The sequence below is a fragment of the Megalopta genalis genome, chromosome 4 (assembly GCF_051020955.1).
Source record: "Megalopta genalis isolate 19385.01 chromosome 4, iyMegGena1_principal, whole genome shotgun sequence".
In the NCBI taxonomy this organism is placed as follows: Eukaryota; Metazoa; Arthropoda; class Insecta; order Hymenoptera; family Halictidae; genus Megalopta; species Megalopta genalis.
In genome coordinates, this window is record NC_135016.1 from 32187917 (window position 1) to 32202259 (window position 14343).

General features: G+C 37.3%; 1 protein-coding gene across 2 annotated transcripts in view; it reads right to left on the reverse strand.

The window, feature by feature from the left end:
• Positions 1 to 14343, reverse strand: part of 5-HT7 (5-hydroxytryptamine receptor 7) — a 289833-nt gene that overhangs the window by 149246 nt on the left and 126244 nt on the right. The gene's annotated exons all lie outside the window — the stretch shown is intronic.

A 14343-nucleotide genomic window follows, 5' to 3' on the forward strand; every position in this document is an offset into this window, starting at 1 on the left:
GGCAGTGGATCCAGTTACTGTGGGATGAATGAGATATATTAACCCTTATAATAACCCTGTCCCCTCTCGTGGAACATCGTAATTCTAGCATATCACTCGAATGTCCCCTCTCGTGGGACATTAAAGTTTATTAGTGATTACGGGGAATTGAGTTATTTCAGCGCAACTTTTTGAGATATGCATGTTTTCCTGAAGTTTTCTCTTGAAATGGCACAAGAAATCAAATCAAAATATAGTAAAATTACTAAGATATATACAAGAAATGTCAGCGAGTTTTGACGAGAACGTGAGAGGCGTGCTCACGACGGTCCGAGCACTTCAAAGACGCCACTTGAAAAGAGCGATAAGACAAGTTTGTAGAAGAAAGATCGGTATGCGAACATAGCACGCACTGTATAGTGAGATTTATAATCATAAAATCTGGAGGAAAAGATTTTCAAAGCTGAACTCAGTCTGGTTTGAAGCGTCGAGCGGTATAGATAGATCTAACGAGTGAGAAAATCGGAAAAGTGATTCTTCTCTTGGTAAATAAATTGTTTGGTAAAAGTTTTTTTGGTAAATATTATCTTGTGAGTTAGTAATAACAATTAGAAATTTTCAACCTATGTATTTATTCATATTTTTTATTAGAACAATGGCTAAACGTTCAAACACGAATGAGTCTCATGACACAAGTAGTAGCGAAGTTGAGCTCCAGATAGACGTTTATACAGATATGTTAGAAATGTTACACAGAAATGTTACTACAGATATGTAGAAGGATTTCTTCTTCGTTTTGATAGCAGTGATAGTGATATCGTCCAAGCAACAAGGCGACGAGAGAAAGAGTTCGCATAGATAGCGATTACAACAACAAAAGAAAATTATAAAAAATAAAATATTGATTTTTTTACAAATTTCTCGATTTCAGCCAATTCATATAAGTCCAATATCATTATAATATGTTAGTTAGTTCCAAAACCATACTAAATAATACGAGGGTCTGTAAATGCCCGTTTCTGCCGAAAAATGGCGCCAAGTAGCTGGTAGCCAACGTCCAGAATGGTTCGGAGTGCTAAGGAGTGTTTGCGGACGACTGTTTGCGGACGGCAGCCCAAGCATTTTTGCCGTTCGTTGAAGTTAATTATATTTATATATTATTATTTGGACTATTATGTATGAAAATTACCCTACTATAACATTATGTCTAAAAGAAGCAGGAAAGATGTTACATTTTGTGACATCAGCAGCAGTGATGATGAGTTTTATGTTGAGTCAAGTGACAGTCAAGTGACAGACGAAAATTCTTGGATGATTTATCTTAATTTTAGGAATTTATATTACCGCCATCTTCGAAATTTTTGTTAAAATCTAAAATTTCCACGGCATAGTGTTAATTATTAATATAAATTTGTTAATTTAACCGTAGGCTCAGAACGAATTTCAGTTTGACTTTCTGTGTCACTACCAGAGAAACCAGAAAAGTTTTCCACATATTTATAATCTTATAATAATATAATTATATCTTATAACATTTTTATTTTATATCCAATACCTGTCGTCCACAGCGACGCAATACCCGTCGAGCGGCTTCGTCCGCAAAGGGTTAAATTTTTTGTTCATATAAAATAAGCAAAGTAGAAGAATAACAAATATTTAACATGTCTTGTTCGATTAATATAAAGTTAATAATGTTCGAAGACAAACCGAAGGCACAGTCTAAACATTAAATATTAACGAAGCTTCGAGGGAACAGTACCAAATGAACAGAATTAATTGGCTCCCGATTCTTCGATAGAAATCGACAATCGGGCATCTCTGTCGGGCGATTTCGAAAGCCCATGGAGACATATTTCGCACGCTTTTTCCGGCACCTGTTGCGTTTCACGTTCGTCTGCTTTGCTCAGTTTTATTACCATTTATGAGAAGTGTAGCGTTTGTTAAGCAAGAATATTGTCATTTTGTTCAGACATTGAGCCGTCTTTCTGCTGTGAATGTAAGTACTGCTGTTCGTGACAACAATTTATTTAATTGCCAAAAATTCAGTAATCAAGCGACGATTCAAATACGGTAAATCAAAATGGCCCCGCAATCGTCGTCCGACGTTTGAAAATGAAACTGTTAAACGGTACCATTGATTCGTGTTATAGCTTCAATTTTATTTAGTTACCCATTGATGCAACAATAAAATACAAATAATTTACAAAAGAACATTGTTAAAACAACGATACAGATTTAAAATTCCGTGCTATGAATTAATAATAATCATATTAAGTTAACTTGACAAAGTATCGAATCACTTGATAATCGATCAAATATCAACCGAAAATCTCTGCAAAAACCAGCAGATTCAGTTTCACATTCACGAAATCCACGATGGTAAGATGCCACGATTTCTTTCTTAATCCCCGAAGCCGTTATCGTGTTTTCAACAGCCAAGCACGTTTCGCGTATTACTCGAGTTTCGAGTTATGCGGTAGTATGCAATTGCACCCGGCAATTGCAGCGCCGTATTCATCAGCGATGTTTTCTCCGAGGAAGCTGGAAGCGATTAAGCCCGGCGAACTTTTCCTTTATGATGTTTTCTGTCTCCGCCCGGCAGGCAAAGTAATACTATGTCCCGATTACCGGAACCACCCTGTATAAATGCGCATCCAAACTCCATTGAAGTTAGATTAAATCGCGCGCATTTTAATTACACGCCGGCGCGTGTGCGTTGAAGTTGAGCGACCGATATTGAATATAATTCACGTTATTTCGGCTCGTGTGTATACAAAACGCGCAACTTATCGTCTGCCGCGTGAAATATTACGGGGCCGAGCCATCGCGAACAAAAGTTTCGCAATCTGCATTTTCCAGCTGCAAATTTAGTTTTACGCTCGTCATCGAGCATCAGCGGGGAGAATTTAATTGAGTCCCGTGATCGCAACTAATCATCCTGTCGCGACGATTGCTCTCGGCTTTCAACGATTTCATCTAATTACCGGGAACGTAATGCAGCTGTAACATTATGATATTGTGTCGACGAAGTACCTAAATGCTAAATAATTGAACTCTAGCTGCACGATGTTATACAGGGTGTCCCAAAAATGTCTCGCAATCCGAAAGTGGCGGGTTCCTCGGATCATTCGAAGCAACATTTTCCTTTACAAAAATTTTCTCCGAGGCACCGTTAACGAGTTATTAACGAAAAACAGTGACCGATGAGAGGCGAGCTCGGCTGGCGCGAAGCGACCGAGCCAATCAGCGGAACTGGGCTTCGTGCGCTGGTTGGCTGGGCCGCCTCGCGTCAGCCGTACTCGATTCTTATTGGTCACTGTTTTTCGTTAATAACTCGTTAACGGTGCTTCGGAGAACATTTTTGTAAAGGAAGAAGTTACTTCAAATGATCCGAGGAACCCGCCATTTCCGGATTGCGAGACATTTTTGGGACACCCTGTAGATCCAACGAATAATACATAGGGAAAAATCCAGGGACCATAACTGTATTAATTAACATGAAAAATATCGTCGCACGACAATTATTATGTTCATACAAATGTTTTTAGTCGTAAGAAATAGTTGTACGAGGACGGCTGGTCTTTGTGAAAAATAATAATTATATTCGTGAATTGCAACAAAACGTGAGATAAATAGAAGTTGTCATAAAATGAAATGAAATTCTTTTCTAATTCATCCTATTTCTAAATTTTTTAATCGAAATAATTACAAGGGAACGATATAGAATATCTGTCATCGAGAACAATTATTGACAACAAAGAGTAATGTTACATTTAAAAATTCGAGTCTTCTTATCGCGTGATTTATTGAATAATTTCCGTTACATTTTGCGCAACAATTTTTCAAAAAACTATAATATTATTTTTAGTTCCTGAAAACGTCTACTTGCTGGCCATGTAAATCGTGAGACCAGTGTATCATTTTCGAATTTGTTATTGAATCGGGGAAATAATTTTGAGATTACACGGATACGTTAAAAGTATTTCCGAATATTCCAGCAACCATGCTGCAGTTCCATCCGGACAATAATACATTCATTTCTTAAAGATTGTAGGCGTATCAAGAACTTACTGATGCGGCTACACCCGTCGCATCGGACTGTTCTATATGCAAATGCTTCAGAAGTCGTTATAAGTCTCTATAGAATGTAGTTTTGCATAATGACTTGCAAGTGGTTGATTGGATCTCCGGCGTTGTAGTATGTATTACGCCACGGAATCACTGTCAATATCGCGTTCCATACTGCTGCCCTACAGCAATATCGAACTCCATCGAACGATTTTATTTATCTAAAGAGATCGAAGTTCTCGTAATAGAAATACCGTTGACCAGTATAGGATATAGTGTAACCGAATGAACTGAAAGAATTATTCGGTGCATTGAAAAGAAAGTGAAAAGTCTGTGAAAGATGATAGACTGCGGATGTTCGTGCAAAATAAAAAGTTTCTAACTCGATTGTGAGGAACAGAAATGAAATAAAAATGTATTTCTTCTTTCGATAATTTGAATAAATTAAAGAGAAGATAGACACGTTCTTAAATTTTTCTAATATGTTATCATTTTTATCGTTAATATGTAAAATCCGCGGTCTGATACTTGTAATTAACATATCAACATTTTTAGTTTCTTTTAACTTTTTCACTATTTTATGCTTCGCCTATACGTTTTTTCCCGTATATAATCGTTACACTGCGGATTTTATGCGTTTATGGGGAGATCGTGTAGGCGAAGCAAAGAATAGCGAAGAAATTAAAATAAACTAAAAGTGTTGATATGTTAATTGCAACTCGTTAAAATTATCTGACAGAAAAACCAAGGTTGCACGTTGTTGCTACGTCTTGCAATCGATGCAGATAAACCTTCACTTTGCATAAAGATCCGCGGTCTGTTAATAATGAATCCAATTAATATTCGGACACTTTTTGAAACAGATTATGTTTTCCAAAATTGTATCAACGACCTGCGAACAGATCTTTGCTGTGATAAATGTTTGCTTGATTTTAATACTGCATCGTAACGATAGTACGTGTTAGCGTTCTGCTAGCAAGCAGAGCGACGAATAAATATAGTGAACGAAGCGGAATTGTTTTCGTATTGAACGAACGATTGCATTCTCCTCTCTCTTTCTTTCTTCCTCTCTTTCTCACTCACACACACATACACACACAAAACAGCTTATCTGATACGACCCACGTCAGTAAACACACTTATTATTGCGTTCACGGTGAGCAACGATCGAACCGAGCAATGTTTCGTTTTATGTTCGATACAGAGCAGATCATAATTCTTGGGAGAGGTTTCTCCTCGCAGGGAACATCGCGCAATTCAAAGTTGTCGATTCCACTGAAACTTGGCACTGTTGGCACACGTGTAAAGCGTAAAGCATCAACAAATATTCGACACGTATATCTTTTATAGCTGCCTGCTTTTATGTTTAGAGGTCGGGCATTTCTTTTCGAAAATGTCTTGCTCCCGAAAAGGAGAATAACTCGAACGAAATGTCGAAGTATTACTCGTTTGGTCTTTTTCCTTGTTAGTCAATTGTTAGAAAAATAAAAAGGAGCTCCATTCCTTATCGATTAATATTGTCTCGCGCAATTAATAATTACTAGTCTGCGGATCTTTGCGCAAAATCAAAATTATCTGCATCGATTGCGACCAACATGGGTCAAATGGATAATATCATAATCGATAATATTATAATAGATAATTTAGATATATTATATTATAATAGATAATATAGATATATTATATTATATTATAATAGATAATATAGATATATTATATTATATTATAATAGATAATATAGATAATATATAATAGATATATCACAATAGATAATATTTGATAATATCAGTAAGTTGAAAATAATACATAGATGTTTCTACATTCTTTTAATATTTTCATTGTTTCGAATTTCGTCCATCTATTTTTGTCACAGACGCATAAAATCTGCAATCTAATAAAAATCGTAGTACGAGTGCATACAGTTACGTGTACAATATTTTATTAAATAGTCTCACACTTCCTTTTTAACTTTATGAAACGAATATAGAATAATACCGATGATTTGCTCGATATAATTGATATTACTTTACGTTCGTTTGTATAGCCTTTTTTTCTCTTTGCAGAACAGAGAGAAAAAAGAATCGTGGACGTTATAAGTAACAGTATTAAAACTTGATTAATTGACCATACTTTTTATTTCTAAGATTTCAACAAGCGTTGCAAAATAAACCCATCGCGTTGATCGCAAACCCTCGAGCCGCGAAATAAATCGGAATTATCTTTGTAATTAAATTGGATACTGTATCAAACGTACAGTTCCATTTCAGATAATCTTTTGCGGCGCGGCGACGCGACTGTGTTCGCATGAACGTATTACATTTACCGCGGCTTATTCCGGTGACCATTTTCACCGGAAAAATTACGACGTTATTATTACCGCGTTTTGTCGTCCTTTATCGAATTATTATTTGAAAAAAAAACTGTTGACGAATATTCGAATCAAGTTATGCATTTGCAAATAATTATTGCCAACAAAAATATAGAGACATTTTTGGAGATATTCGTCACTGAACTCGTTGACGTTTTGACTTTGTTCAATTTCGAATGTAAAAGGAATATTAACATTTAACAATTAACATTGACATTTATAACAAATTTATAGTAAAAATTCATTATTAGGCGAAAAAGTAAGAAACAAAATTTGATACAACATTTTTTTATCCGGAGCTTTATTTTCAGGAAAATCTACTTCGAAAGTTTGTTCATCTTTGTAAAGGATTTAGTTGTCGTCTATTCTTCTAACGCAGTTGCCTCTGGCCTGAGTGTTTACAAACATTAACTCTTTCGGTACGAGCGCGCTGTCCGCCGTGACACTCCCACTGTTCGGGGTGCCGCGCCGAAAATGCGCACATAACGCAGGATCAGTCCACTTTTATACGAAGATTTTCTTAAGCGTTAATAAGTAATGACTGTGCTTAATCCGTTTCTAAATCTTTTGTTTCCTGTAAACATTCTGTAAAGGGTCTACAATATGTTAAACTCTATGAACAAGTTTCGAAGAAAAATATAATCTGAAATTTTTTTAATCAATTCAGATCAAACGACAATTATACCTGTAGCTGTTTTTTCGGAATCCTTGTAAGAAAAGACTTTATCCGTTTGAGTCCCAGGGATTATTCAGAAAATACGGTCGAAAAATGTCAAACAGCGTGATAGCGCTGCTTGGAACTCAAACGGTTATTAGAATAATTTCTAATATGCCAGAAATATGGCTCACATGGATGCCAGATGTATTCGGCACTCGTCCATACTGGTCATCAGATGGATGCCGAATATATCCGGCGCTCGTACCGAAAGGATTAATTGTTGCGAACTACTGTCCATTGTTCATAAGAAGTCCATTGAGAAAAGTGTGGGACCGATTCCCACCAACCTACCCATGTAAACAACCTCGCAGAAGTAGCGTTTCCCATATTGGCAGAAACGATCCCCTCCTATTATCTCCAACTTAGCCACAACACTGAATTTCCACGAAATGAGGGACTCGAGTTCGATCGATTAAAAACAAAGAGCGCCTCCTAACTCTCGTCACGTCTCGCTCCCCCGTGGTCGCCGTGGTCAGTAATCCCCTGCTCGGTTGTACTATGAATTCCGGTCCACTCTATATTGTAGAGATGATTAAACCGCGGATCTTATGGAGATTAAAATTGTCTAACGGGCATCGATTGTAAGAAACAGGAAATATACATATACTTCTGCCTTGGATAATTTTAGAGAGTTATAAATAATACAATCGAATTGTCAAGCTCTTCTAATAGCGTCACTGTTTGGTATTTTATGAATTTATTTTTTCGTTATTAACCCTCTCTCTCTCTTTGCACTCCGTTATTCCCTCTCAGGGGACATCGTAATTCTAGCATATCACTCGGATGTCCCGTCTGAGGTGACATTAAAGTTTATTGTGATTTTAAAAGTTTAATGTTGATGTTTTCTCTCAAGTATATGTTCCTCGACGTTTACAAATGCATATAAATCAAATATCTTACTTGGTTCCAAAGGTATACCATATAATATGAAGATCGTTGCGCGAAGTGCAAAGGGTTAAGCATAAAATCTAGAGTCTAGCGACGACCAAACTGCGAACTTTTATGCAGATTCTGATATTCATACGTTGTTTTAGAAAAATTAGCATTAAAGAAAAGTTTGCATCGTCAACTTAACGATCCACTAAACGATTATTCATTGCAAAAGGAAAATAAAAGTGGTATCTTATTAATTTACTTGTTAATTCATGCGTTTTCTTGAATTTCGAAAGTCTGCGCACACGCCATGAACGAATAAAGATCCTCACAGGCTAGGCGATGGCACGAAGCGACATTATTGTTGAGCACGGACACCAGCGATCGCGCGACACTTTTGCGCTTGCCCATGACCACTACGCGCGATGACAACGGTGCCCGCATCAATGGCAGAAATCGCGGAATAAACGGCACCGCGGAAATCAGCCCGGACAAGTTTGCCATCGCGGTGGCGATCGAATCGCGCCCATTTGGCGTGGACCGCCGTACGATTTGATTAAAATGAAAATCGTATGCAATCGGGGAGCATGTTTGCCGAGCGACGCGTTATGTTCGCGCGAACTGTTCCGGTTGCCAGCTGCCGCGGAATTTTAATCTGGTTGTGTTCCAGCAAAATTGCTCGCGAAGAATCTTTGGTCCGTTATAGCGGGAATAAAAGAAAAATAGAACGACGGGTGACCACTTTTGAAAGAGACACAGGCGAACCGCGGAATTTTTTTGCATTCGTCGAGTACGAAACGATGTTCTAAAAATTCGGGAAACGCGAACTTTTGTAACGCTCTCTGCCGTACCCTTCGTTTCTGGGATTCTATTTTTAATCGCCTCTGGCTTCAAAAAAGAGTTGGCACACTGGATTTCGGATTTTTAAAAGTGTTAGAATTTTGTGAATTCATTTTAATACTCGAAGCGTCTGCGTGCGCGACCTCTTAAGGGTTAAATGTACCGATCGCTGCGCTATCATGCTTCGATCGGGCTTTATTTTAACGTTTAATTTATCATGAAATAATAAGTTCGAGCGTTTTATCGAAGAACGATGCGTTCTGGATAACAATAAAAATTTTAGGCCCTCGAAATCTAATGTCACGTAAGAAAATATTAAAAAATAAAATCTGTGCGTATTAGGTCTACCGGAAAGTTCTGTCCGTTTTTGAATTGAAATATAACACAATTTTCATACATCTAATAATATTTTTATTGTAGAATATACTTTCCATCGTTACTTATGACTTCTTGCCAGCATGATGGCAACTTATAAATGCCATTTTTAAAAAATGATTTATTTTTGGAGGCGAAGAACTCGACTAGTGCTTGGTTGACATCAGCTTCAGTTTTGAATTTTTTTTCCTGTAAAAAGTTTTGCAAAGAGAGAAACAAGTGATAATCGGAGGGTGCTAGGTCTGGGGAGTATGGTGAATGTGACAGAATTTCCCAGCCTAGCTCTGCGATTTTCTGACGAGTCGCCAAAGCAGTATGTGGTCCGGCATTATCATCGGTAGCCATGTTTTCACGATCGCGTCTCACTTAATAATGACACGAGACATCTTTGTTTCAGTTTATTTAGGAGAGTACATGTGTGTAAATGCAATGATAAAGAGAGATAGTCATATATATCTTAAATCAACATGTGCATATGGATTGAAACTTGAAGTGACACTATCGGACAGAACTTTCCGGTAGACCTAATATATAAAAATTTAAAATACCAATATTTAAAAAAAATATAATATTTAAAAATACCAATATTACTGCGTACCCATTATCGTGGGTTAGAAATCGAATGTTTCGCAAATGGCTGAATCTATCAAATTTGACGACTCAAGTTTCTTCTTTACAATGACACTCTGAAACTAGACACGCAGTTACTTTCCTGGTCGTTTCATCGTACTTCGAATGTAAGGTGTGTTGCCAACTTGTAATATAAGAGATACACTGAAACACTGAAACAAACGTGTGCCTCCTATTTGGACACTCGACATATAAAATGAAATAAATATTTCGAAGTTCATTACGTCATCGAGAAACATCGATCTATCGAACAATGTTATAAATACGAAACGACAACACGTTTCAGTTGCAATGAATCGCAAAAGAAAAGTGTTTCATAATAGGTACTTTTATCTTACTCAATTTCACGTCGTATACGATGGTATATGATGCTAGTGTTTCGAAACAGCAGACATCGCGAAAAGCGACTGAAAAAGAAAAAGACACGCAAGCAAAGTAAATATCACTGCTCTGGAACGTCTCAGAGTATACGAACTCGATATTCCCCGTACGTCCAGCAGACGACTGTGGCTGCTGCAAAGTTAAGGTGTACGGTGAAAGCACGAGGAACATAACGATTTTCACGGCAGGCCGTGCATTCTCACGTTTCACGACGGCGTTTGTCTGTTAAGTGGCTTTTTCGACGCGTTCGAGCCGCGGTTTACGAGCCGTAACAAATCTGTAATACAGTAAGTACAAAGTTGTACGGCAGAGGAAACCGCGCCGAGCGGCGACGGACGTGGTTCTCCCCATAAAAAAGATGCAAGAATCCCTTATTTATTACCGATGCATGAATATTGAACGCGCGCCGGTATGATGAGCCAATAACCTACTTCAGCCATGCATGATTCAAGCATACGCGCGCTCGATATTAGCCGTAATAAAAGTACGCTTCTGCGGGCAACTTTCGCCATTTGCTAACAAACTGCGCGAAAAGTCATTCTAGATCGCGGCTTTCGATCCGGCGGATTTATTTCTCGTTTACGCCGCTGCTTCGTTAATATTTTATCGGCCGCGAAACAACTGGGGACTTCCAGCACACGAAAATCGTGATTTTAAATCCAATTTCGTTACGGCCGGTTTTGATTTAACCGGAAAGTTAAAAAAAAATAAATATTACAGCAAATATGCTCGTAGACACAAAAAAGTAGCTGAGATTAATTGTTAATAGATCGATCGGTCGAGCAATCCTGCATGCTTCGAAATTCGTGGAATATGTTTCCACTTTTTATCGTTTTTCATTGGAATGGCTATTTTGCTTGTTTAAGCTATTCATTCACAAAAAATAGATTGATAAAACTTAAAGATTTGAATTGAAAGTATCAACGAATTTAATGTGATCTTTCTTACACATTTCCTATTACATAAACAATTCCACTTTAAATCCATATATCAAATAAGTCAGAATTTTTTACTACCAAAATGGATCCTAAATAAAAAGTGCGATTGCTTATTGAAAAGCCTATAAAATTAATTCGATCTATTCTTAGATTCTTACTGTTTTCCCAATAGGTGTAAAATAAATTGTTGGAATTTCAACGATGACCCACCTAACAGTTTTATGGCCCCTTGCGAGGGTGAGTCGTTGCCTACAGAGGCCCAGGTGGGCCCAGACGACAGTTCAAAAGTAGACACCGAACCGTGAGGTTGCCACCTCGGGATTTTCACCAACACCAGATTTCTGTATCTCTGTAGTTTTGCAATATATCACCATCACTTATTTTACTGGATACGCGAATGTTCTGGAGTAGAATTTGTAACTCTAAATAAAGTGCTTTTGAGTATCCTTTCATTCTACAACATAAATATTAAAAATAAATTAGGAATGCAAAATAATAATTGCATTACGCACACAAATTATTGTTACATTATTATTCCATAATTGTATTCAGCATAAATATATTATTGTTATATGATTATTCACAACAATTGGCATCGTGATAAGCATTTCTCGCTAAAAAAATATATTTCATTTCGTGACAGACACGATTATTGAATTTTTCCGATATAGTCCGCACTGTGGCGCCCGGGTCTGAGTGGAAATTATTAATGCTCGAGGTAGAGGGGCACACGTAATTCAATTGGAAAGTGTTTCGGGAGTGTGTAGATTTTTCACGTAGTTTAATACAAAATCGCCGGCGCTCGAATATTTTATCGGAACAAGAGGGGCTCTTTATAAACGCGCGGGTAAATCATTCTTGAATTTCAAAACCGGCGTTTCGGAAAAAGTCCAATAAACCGCGACAGTCTTATGTGACAGTATTTAAAACTGTTTCGAGAACATGTTTCGATGGTCTTCTAATTCGTCATTCGTCACGGTCTTCTAATTTCCATCTTACTGTTAAAATTCTTTTAATTATGAAGACACCTTCGCAGGGAATAGTTGCTTAATTAATTTAATTCGAGCATACATTATGATACAAGCGACGGAAAGTCAGTCTAAATTCAATCTTGTTATTCCCATAAAGCAACATACGTTTTAATGCTCGGCGAGTTTAATGTTAAAAGTACATGATAAAATAACTGTATGTTGGATCCTTAGGCCATCTACAGAGTGTCCCATAATTATGTCAAGCACTGGAAAGGGATGATTTCTGAGGTCATTTGAAGTAATTTTTTCCTTAGCGAAAATGCAATCCGTGGCCTTGTTTGCAAGTTATTAACGAAAAACAGTGACCAATGAGAGGCGAGCTCGGCTGGCGCGAGGCGGCCGAGCCCACGAGCGGCCAAGTGACCAAGCCAACGAGCGGCCGAGCCAACGAACGGCCGAGCCAACAAGCGCTCGAAGCCAAGTTCCGCTCATTGCCTCCGCCGCCGCGCGACAGCTGATCTCGTTTCTCATTAGTCAGTGTTTTTCGTTAATAACTCGTAAACAAAGGCACGGATTGCATTTGTACCAAGGACTTCAAAAGACCTCAGGACTCATCATAATTAAGTAAGTATCATAATTTTAGGACATCCTGTATAACTATAGACACAGCTTATCTGACACACGTTATGCGATCTTCGATTTATCAATTGTTCAGTTGATTGCTGCTACGATCGTTCCAATAGATTGGTTTACTACTTTTTCGTATTTTATATTATTATGTAACCTTTCGACCTGCTTCATTAAACAAAGTTTAAAATAATCATACGCCCGCATTAATTCCTGTCAATATAGACTTCAATTGGCTGTTCATTTGGCTTAAGAATTACACATTCTGAATTAGATATTTCTTAAAAATAGTGTACACGCGAAAAAGTTTTTTACAGTGTTACGAGAAAGCCATGATTCCGTTGCCAACGTTTTTCATGCCGAATGCTCTTACACGTGTCGATAAACGCGTTGAAACTGTAACATGCGCTCTCGATATTGCGTAAGCGGATCAGCGTTGAAATTAGAGTTTTCATGTGATTAGAATCGGTTTGGTCACTGGAACAGATAGCATAATTTATCGACCTGTCGCCGGCAAATGAATGTAGCTTAATTACATACACGCTAACAGCCTAATGAACGTTGAATTCCGTGATAATCTTCCAAATCGGATAATCCGATGGAAAAAAAGGCAACGTATGCGTATTGATTAATACGTGGAGACTAACATTTTCGTTGAACCGGACAATTTAATCGCCGATGCAACCGGAAGACTGATTATGTACTCGTACGAAATGTCAATTGACAATTTTTAAATACTCGTTTTTCAGCAAATCGGGAACTAAAACTGCTAATACGTTGCAACAGGTGTTTACGCAATTCTGTTAAATATCACTGCAGTATTTGTAGAAATTAATTTATACAACTTCAAAATGAATTTATAAATGTCCGACAATATTGACGCGATGAAGGTGTTTTGCTCTTTTCAAACTCCTCTTAAACGCGATTAAATATTTGTAACTCGGCCGCGGATTTTATGCATTTATACCAAACATGGATAGCTGTAATTTTAAAGGGAAGACAAATTAAAAGAATTGAAGAGGATTTATAAAAATTTCCTAAGTGACTCGTGATTCTTCCAACAAATATAGATGATTTGTATTTTGCATAAAAATCCGCAGGCTATTTACAACACGTTGTAAAAAGAATATATCTTTGAATTTATTGGAAAATCTAAAATGATCAAAATCTTTCATGATCAACGCGGGAAAAATTCACGAAGTTGAAAATGTGATTGTTCTTTAACACGTACGATAAAATAAACAGTTTGAAATGAAGATTTTAACGAATGCGATCTATTTTTACCACAAAGATTACGCAGTTATAAGAGATCGATTAAATTGCTATGTTTCTCGCTAAGGTTTCTGAAATATAATTAATCTAAATTGATTAAATCGGTAGACCGTTTATAAAGTAGCTGGTAGGACCATTGACCGAGGATTACCGTAAGTATCATGAATAATTACTCCAGCAATCGTTGCGATAAGGAGATCTATAGTGCTGTCGCTCAGGATGAAGTCCTTGCGGTCGGAACTTCGAAACCTGTGCTGTTAACGATAAGTATATAATTAGTTTAGTCCGCGTTGACGCTGACGA